Source organism: Ipomoea triloba, chromosome 12 (assembly GCF_003576645.1).
Source record: "Ipomoea triloba cultivar NCNSP0323 chromosome 12, ASM357664v1".
NCBI classification, from domain to species: domain Eukaryota; kingdom Viridiplantae; phylum Streptophyta; class Magnoliopsida; order Solanales; family Convolvulaceae; genus Ipomoea; species Ipomoea triloba.
The window spans coordinates 19,501,530-19,510,810 of record NC_044927.1 but is presented as its reverse complement, the minus strand read 5'-3'; the positions used below and the strand labels follow the sequence as shown (position 1 = coordinate 19,510,810).

The 9,281-nt window shown below is 35.6% G+C and overlaps 1 long non-coding RNA gene across 1 annotated transcript; it reads right to left on the bottom strand.

Moving 5' to 3' along the window:
• Nucleotides 1-2,742: 2,742 nt before the first annotated feature.
• Nucleotides 2,743-3,737, bottom strand: LOC115997964. Its single transcript, XR_004093814.1, has 3 exons — nt 3,589-3,737; nt 3,334-3,474; nt 2,743-3,125 (listed from the first exon to the last, which is right to left on the bottom strand). It is a non-coding gene; the product is annotated as an uncharacterized LOC115997964 (long non-coding RNA).
• Between the last annotated feature and the right edge of the window lie 5,544 nt (nt 3,738-9,281).

Below are 9,281 nucleotides of genomic sequence, written 5' to 3'. Positions count from 1 at the left end.
GTGGCGGAGACGTCAGCGTCGAGGTTAGATGTCATTTGGAGGTGTAGAAAGGAGGTTAAAGGGTTTAAGGAACGCTCACGCCCAAGTCTATGGAATCGAAACTCGACGACGATTCAGTATGAACCCGAATGGTGTTAGGAATAAAAGGTGTTGTTGTTTTCGAAGAAGGAGAAGAGTAGCAGAGAAAGAAGAAGACCAGGAAGGAAGAAAACGTAAAAGAAAGAAATAAAATGCCAGGTAAGATCCACGTCAGCTAGGCAACCGGATAGAAAGGCTAGGAATCGGTTACCAGGTGAAATTGGAAGAATTTGAAAGGATTTGCGCTGTTGAGTGGGGTAATTGCACGTATTTTAGGTTGAGTGGGCTGATTGCACTATCGCATTACGTTCAGTGGCCAATTTGACCCTTATTCCAAAATAAATTAAAATAAAATAAAATGTAGAGTTAATTTCAATTTTTTTCTAGATTTATAGGTGTACGTCAATTCACTTTTAATACAATATTTGTTTTTCAAAACATTCTCGTTTGATCCTAATATTATTGTAGAACCACAAGTCTTGTAGATTTTTATGAAGTAGACTTATGTACTAGACTTTAAGTTTTCCATGAAGTAAACTTGTGGTTTTTTCAATTGCATTTTTTTTATAAAAATTTTGCAGTAGACTTATGTATTGATAATAATATTATTACCAATAAGAAAAAAATTGAGGATTTTGAGTGGTAATAACATTATTTTTAATGTCATTTAAATATTTGTTGATGGATAACAAAAAATAGTCATGCTACAATAATGTTACGATCAATGGGAATGTTTTGAAAAAAAGGATTAAAAGTGGAATATCACATATAAATCTAAGACTAAAAAATTAAAAGGACTTAACACTTATAACTGAATAGACCAAGATGCTCTTGTATTTAATGTCATTTAAATGGTTTTGTTTATAGAAGACAAAAAATAATCATACATGCTACAATAATATTAAGACAAAAGGGTGATGTTTTATAAGCAAAACAAAAAAAAAATCAAAAAGAGACTAAAAAGTAAAAATAAACTTACATTTATAAATTTATGACAAAAAATAGAATTAACTCTAAAATATTAGACTAACCAAAAAAATGACCAACCATGACAAAACTATTCTGTCAAAATGCAAAAACCCACAACGTCCCATTGTCTCACGCTTCCTCTCCTCCTCCTTTTTCATCTTCCTCTATCATATCAATTCCTTTTTATTTATTTATTTATCTTCTATTTCTTTTTTAAGAAAAGCAAAACATTTCATGTTTTGAGTTGAAGTCAACATTTTTTGAGAGATGAAAAAATGGTCAAAATTAAAAATTTTAAAGTTCAACTATTTTTTATTTCTTTTAGAAAACTAAAGTTCAACTATTCTAACCATTTTTGTTTAGTGATAAAAATTCTGACCATTTTTTGACATTTTAACGATGGTCTAAAACGTTGACAAAGCTATAAATTTTCATCTATTTTTTTAATTGTTTCATAAAAAATGAATGAAATTTTAGAATTTTTCTTATTGCGTTGCTACCTCCTCAAGATTTTTGTAGCTGTCAACATTGATTAGATGAGCATGTTTATCTATATATATATAACATATAAATGAAAAGTTATAGAATACATAGAATATGTCTATTTATAGAAATATTATTCACTTACGCGATGATAGCAATTGAATATGTGGTATCCCTATTTTATAAAAAATTATTATTATTATTATTTTGATAGCAATGCATACGTGGTACCCATAGTTTCCAAACATTGTTTTTTTTTTCAATAACTCCAACTACTTCAATACACAATTACCTTGTTATCAAACATTGATTTCTTTTGTTTTCTTTTTAAAAAAAAATATTTAAGTGCATGCTTTTTCATTTGGAAAATAAAAAATGTGAGAATTAAAATTAGAAAAACTTAGAAATTAGATCGGGAAACTCTCTCTCTCTCTTTTTAAATATATAAATGAAAAATTATAGAAAGACAAACATATAAAATATTTACTTGTACATTAGGAAACCATAAAATATAATATAGAGCTAGTAAGGGTGGATAATAAATACTCCGTAATAATTAGAAGATGAAAAACAGAAAACTGAAGTAAAAGAATCCTAATATGCAATAAATCTATCTAAAAAATCTCTAAAAATCAAATTAAAAATGTTGATTGATGTAAACTCTAGTTTGAAAGAGAGTGAAAAGCCATCACTTCAAACAACTACGATTCGTCAAGATTTTGTGTATTCAACTTGCTTCTTGTCCTGTAGCGTATCGCATGTCTACAAGGCATGAACCAATTCACCAAGCGCAAAGAATCATACAATTCCAAAGAGGTAGTCAAGCGTGGAGCATAATTATTATATTTGATAGTTACCAAATTAATTATATATTATCAATATTCTTTTGATCAAGTTCGTAAAATATGGTTCATGGTTTTTTTAGTGTAATTTATCTCTCTGATCTCTTATGTGAGTTACAAGTGTTCGGTATTTTTCAAAAATAACATGTGCAAACGAAATTCGAGTCGTGTATAGCGCACACTTTCTTTAAAATCTTATTTGATACCTCCCAAAGATGTCAGGAACATTGTAGCCTAAGCTTTCCAATATAAAATGACTTCACGATAAGTTAGTTGAGCACTTAAATAAATTTAGAAAGGCAAACAAGAACAAGGACAAGAGCACAGAATTTGAGAGGATATTAGAAATTTTCAAGAAAGAGACAACAAATTTCATAAGGTTGTGAAACCATATGCCCAACCACGATATTTATAGGCTAGTAGAAGTGGTCAAATTAGCATTAACATGAAAAAAAAAAATTAACCTCCCCATAATAGACAATTTAATTTGCAAATAATAGCTAAGGTTACAACGATTACAACCGTTAAGAAATAAATAGTGACGAGAATTTGATTACTCTGAGTTATTTCAATGGAAGGGTTATACAATGATAAAGGTACTATTCCGGAAGATCATCCACAACTTTTGAAAGACAAGCCTCAACCGAAAGACCAAAAGACATTTCGGCAAATCTCTGTAAACCATGCAAAAGCAACCGATGATAGACTCGCGAAAGGTCCACCGCCGGCTAGTGGCAGAGGTATGCTTTCCCACTAAAATAAATATAATAGGGATCAACATATAAATAGGAAACAAAATTTTGAGAAGAATAAATAGAAAAATTTTAATTATCAAAATATAATTAAAAAAATTAATAACTCCTTGTTTCATGAGAACCGAAAATGCAAACCGAACAGCAAGAGTGCAAATCGAGATTTGAAAAAGCCCTATTTTTTTAAATAACTTTTCCTCTCTTCTTACCATAGCTATGGAGTTTCAAAGTTGAGTTCAAAACTCAAACATTTTTTGTGTTGCTTTACTTTTTCAAAACATTGATACTTTGCTAAATGCTGTTTGAACCTCTTGTAAACGCTATGATATCCTTAATGTGCGCTCTTAACTCTGCATTTTTCAATACCCAAAGAGGTTAGTTCTCTTGTTGAAAATCTAGTTTTTTACTTGTGAAATTAACTTTAATATTAATGATGACAATTACAAGTGTTGAATGACAATTACAAGAACATGGAACTCCACCGCGGAACCCTTCGGTCCGCTACTTCACTCCACAGTCACATTCCGGAAGACCCCAGCGGGACACATTATACCGCTGGAATACACCGCAAGAGTAACCCCAAAGCACCAACTCCCAGACCAGAACAGAATACACGATAATCTAATTCAGAATACGAAAGATGTTTAGATTACACAGATTACACATCTCAGAAGCCAAATAATACATGGAATCCATAACAATAAATACTCATACTCATCAAGATGCAAGGATAATGAACAAAAGTCCAAAGATCCACAATATAGGTTCAACAATCCAACAAATCAAAGGCTAAACCCTAAGAAATTCCACAGGATTCCACAACACCAAATAATAGTCATATATTCATGAGTGAAAGTAGGTTTTAGTGTAACATGGAAGATTACCTCTTGGAGCTTTAACAATCCAAAGCAATCACCTCTCCTATGCTCAATCCCTCAAATCACCATCACCTCCATGATCATCTTTACCCCAAGAACCCCAAAGAAGAAATAATAAGAACTTATAAAAGACTAAGAAATCATGAGAAGAAATGCAATCTATCTAAAGAGTAGTACTTACCGAAGCACCATATTTCCTAAAAGAACAACCTTTCTTGAAATCTTTCTAAGATAGAGGATGGTGTGTGGGTAGGGTTTTTGGAAATAAAAGTGGGGATGGAAGTCTTTTGCAGGAGAAGAAAAGAGGCTAGGAAATCATTATTATGATCTTTTATATGAATCTTGGAAATCATTACATACATAGTGTATATAACATTAGGGTGTTAGAATGGAGTATGAGCTCATCCAAAAGGGATGTGCTACCCAATTAAATATTAATTCAATGAATATAAAACATGGTCCTTCAAGGATTGGGCCATTAGATAATTAATTTACCATAAGAGATGAAAACACCCAATGGAAAATCCATACAAGATTAAATCAAGGAATTGGGCCATTTTATTAATTAAATAAATTAGAGTATGGAATATATCTCTATTTAAAGAAACGGAGCCCACTTAATAAAATTAATCGCATGGTAAGAATAATTACTGGAGTTCAAGGCATGAACTAAATCCGGGGTATCACACAAGCTCTTAGGATTTAATTTACTAGCAGCATTAAAAGAATTAGAAAGACTACCAATCCTAGCCAACAAACTCACAAGCATGGTTCATTTAAGCTAGACTATATATCTTCATAACACAAACTGAAAATCAATATATAATCAAATTGTGCTATTTGCTACCAACATTAGAACACTTAAAACAATTATGGATTCAAGGTTCTAACTAGCAATTTATTAACTTGATAATTGAACAATGTGCCCTTTTGCAACAATTAACCAAGCAATAATTCATATGAATATAACAGAAGATATATAGATAATAAGGTGCAAAGAAGAATTTAAGCTAAATAAATCTCACTGGTCTTGTAGAATCAAACTTCAGTAATCCTTGAATTGGAAAAATAAGAACTCAACAGTACATCGTAGGGAGCGCTTACAAAGATAAAAGAAATTCTTTCGTAAAAACTTGATTCATTTCTACTTAAAAGATACGTCCCTATTTATACTAATTTAGGATCAATTTTGTCCGTAAATTCATAGGAATAACTTGTGGTTGAAATCGTAGTAGTTGCAGCCATCCAGGCGTCGCACGTCGCAGTCCCGATTCGCACGTAGCTTGCCGGATCGCCGCAATTCGTGGAGTCGCCGCAAGCCTTGTGTTGTTATTCTACGTACTAAAAACAAAAGTAAATAAAATAAAACTAAAAACATAATAAATTAAAGGGTAATTCTATGCAAATTATTGTGTGGACCATAATTACATTTTTAATGTACTAAATGTACATTATTTTTGTACTGAGTGTACATTATACAAAATAATGTATATTCAGTACACAAATAATGTACATTCCCTGAATATAATGTACATTATTTTTATATTAAATGTACATTATATTTATACTGAATGTGCATTATTTGATTTATGGTCCACACAGCTGTGTGGGACCATGATCCATGCAATAATAATTGGTAATTCTAGGTTTGGGCTACTGAATTCATAAAACAATTAAAAGTTTAAGTTTGGGCCAACTAACTAAAACAAGGCAAATTATTGTGTGGACCATAATAAAATGTGCATTTTTAATGTACTAAATGTACATTATTTTTGTACTGAATGTACATTATTTTTATACTAAAAAAATAATGTACATTCAGTATAAAAATAATGTACATCCCCTGAATATAATGTATATTATTTTTATACTGAATGTACATTATTTTTATATTGAATGTGCATTATTTGATAGTATGGTCCACACAATAATGATTGCTAAAACAATATAAAGGAAAATAATTAGTCCAAATCATCAACTAAGTCCATTTCTCTATTAATTTGTTCATTAAGGCTAATTATTCAACTAATTATTATATTAGTGCCAAATATAAAATAAAGTGTAAAATAAATATTATGTTAAAGAAATAAAACTAATTTATTATAAGATCAATCTAAATTAAATATAAAAATAGTGCTTACACCAGTAATACCCTATTAACATTATCCTTCGAGCAAAAGATCGGCCCCAGTGCAGCTCGTTGATTACAATATTCGCTTCATAAGCACTTAAGCACCTCATCAATGGACCCCCATACGATCGCCTATACAGACGCCCATCTAGCATCTGGAACATGGGGGCTCACAATTTTACTTTTCGAGCTCTTTCCTCATCTTCAACCGTTTTCTCATCTAACAGGTACTCCTTCAGGTCGGTGATCCATGAATCTTCGGTAACTTCAACCGATTCGACGGTGACCGCTTCAACGCAAGCCGCAACAGCTTCTACCATCTGGGCAACCTTAGAAATGTGCTCGGGCACTTCATGAACAAGCCTAGATAACATGTCTGCAGCAGTGCTCTCTACACGAGGGATATGGGCGACCTGAAAAGCCTCAAATTCGTTCACTTTTACAACTGTCCGATTTCTATAAAGGGCTAGCTTTTCTCCTTTGGTCACGAAGGTCCCATTCACTTGTCCAACAACTAGAGCCGAATCGGTCCGGATCTAAACAGATTTTGCTCCCAGCTCTTTAGCATACTGCAATCTGGCTATGAAGGCTTCATACTCAGCCTCGTTGTTGGTGGGAGAAAATTGGAACAAGACAGCATAGTATACTTTGAATCCTTCCGGGGTAGTGACGACCACTCCGGCCCGAGGATCAATCGACCCGAGGATGTAGAAGTTCGTAGGATGGTTCCTACGGGCTGATATGTGAGAACATGAATTTTCCGACCCTGAAAATACAGAGCGAGCTTCTTAGCCGTGATAACTAGACCGAACACCACCTTTTCCAGTCGAGAATACCGAGCTTCTAGGCCTTGCAATGCATGACTAACATAGTAGACGGGTTTCTACACTCTCGATTCGTCCGTTCGGCATAGTACCACGCTGACGGCCCAATCTGAGGCCGCTATGTACACATCTAAGTCCTCTTCGAGCTTGGGTTTGGATAAAATAATCTGGGACATTAAGTACTCCTTCAGACTTTCGAAAGCAGCACGGCTCTCCTCGTCCCATGCAAAATTTTTGGACTTGTTCAAAATTTTGAAAAATGGATGTGCTCGATCGGCCAATTTAGAAAGAAATCGGCTTAAAGCCGCCACCTAACCTGTCAACTATTGGACTTCTCGGATACTTGTCGGCGGCTGCATATCTAAGATAGTCTTGACTTTGGCCGGATTAGGCTATATTCCTCTTTTTGTCATCAAGTACCCTAAGAATTTACCGGTCTAAACCACAAATGTGCACTTCTTAGGATTTAGCCTTAATCGATGCTGGCGCATAATCTCGAAACACGCTCGGAGATGCTCGGCGTGGTCGTTACGATCAAAGCTCCTAACAGCTCTCCAAACACTATGTTGATCATTATCTGGTAGGTAGCTCTAGCATTCTTCAAGTCGAATGGCATCACTTTATAACAATATAACCCATCTGGCGTGACAAACGCAGACTTAGCTTCATCTTGCTCGGCCATCATGATCATGATCTGATGATACTGTATCGTCTACCATCTGATGGATACTCGGCAAGGGGTAAGAATCCAAAGGGCACGCTCGGTTGAGGTTAGTATACTCTACGCACATTCGCCAAGCCGGAGGTTTGGGTACCAATACAACATTTGGAACCCACTCTAGGTACAAGACTTCTCGGACGTGTCCAGCCGACGTCAGCACCTTGACCTCAGCTTTCATGAATTCTTGGCGATCGGATAACAAGTGTCTCTGCTTTTGCTTTATCGGCTTCGCGATCGGGTTGACGGATAGGTGATGGCAGATCATTGCTCTATCAATTCCGGACATATCGTCTGCCCCCCCATGCAAAAATGTTCGCATATTCACACAATACCGACAAGATTGAACTTCTTAAATCGGGCTCGATTGTCGTGCCGATCTTAATTGTCCTATTAGGACAAGACTTGGATAGAGGAACTTCCTCAATCTCGTCGAAGGACCCTGGTTGCTCTTTTTTCTCTTCATCTTTTCTATGTGAAATGGTGTTGATTCGCGATGTCTCAGCTTCCTACTTTTGAACAGCCCGAGCGTAACATCGCCTTGCCGACCATGGGTCTCCTCGAACCACTCCCACCCCTTCAGGAGTGTGAAACTTCATACATATATAGGTGGGGCATGGAGATTATGGCTCCTAACTGAGCAATTCCCGGTCGCCCGAGTATCACATTATGCACATAAGCGAGATCGACCACTATGAATTCCATTTCAACTTTCAAACAGTTTGGGTAGTCCTCGACCTCCACGAGCAGCTTGATGACGCCTTCAGGGTAGATCATATCGCCGGTAAAGCCGGATAGGGGGGTTCAGATAGGCGTCAGGGATGTCGTGTCAAGCTTTAGCTTTCGGAAAACATCTTTATATAAGACGTTGACACTACTCCCAATGTCTACCATGACCTTCCGAACCTCGGCCTCGGTTATATCGATCGTTACCACCAATGCCTCAGTTGTCTGATCACCTCTATGTGGTAGGTCTTCCTCAGTGAATGTGATGTGTTCTACCTTGGGCTTTTTCTCTGGGCAAGAAGAGTCGATCAAGTTTACTGGTAAGTCCCAGGACCAGGATCGGCGTTCCTCTAGGATATCACCTCATTCGGGTCCCCAAAAAAAAATGTGAATCACTTGCTTTGATCCTGCCGACGGTGGTTCCCGATCTTGGTCAGGTTCTTTTTCTTTCTTATCCTTGTCGGACTTCTTGAAAAAAAAATTCCATGACTTGCTCCCCTTCTTCTTCTTTTCCGCAAACTGCGCCAACTCTCCCGACCTCAACAAATCCTCTATTAAACCTTTCAAGATATGACATTCCTTGGTTTCGTGGCCCCGATTTCGTTGATATGAGGTAATCCAGGATTCTTATTCCTTGTAGGGCTTTAAGCCCAAAATATGTATAAATAGACCCTCCATACACGGAGAAAGGGAAGCAATTCTGAGCAATACAATACCTATATTCTCTCCATATATTTTCCTACATTTTTCCTATATTCAACCTATTTTAACAGGTAGTGTTGGCCTGCCTTTGACTACCCAAAAGTCATAAAACCAACAATTAGTATTACATTTTTCAGTATCAGTATTATATTTACATATTGACTCGACCCGACTCGCA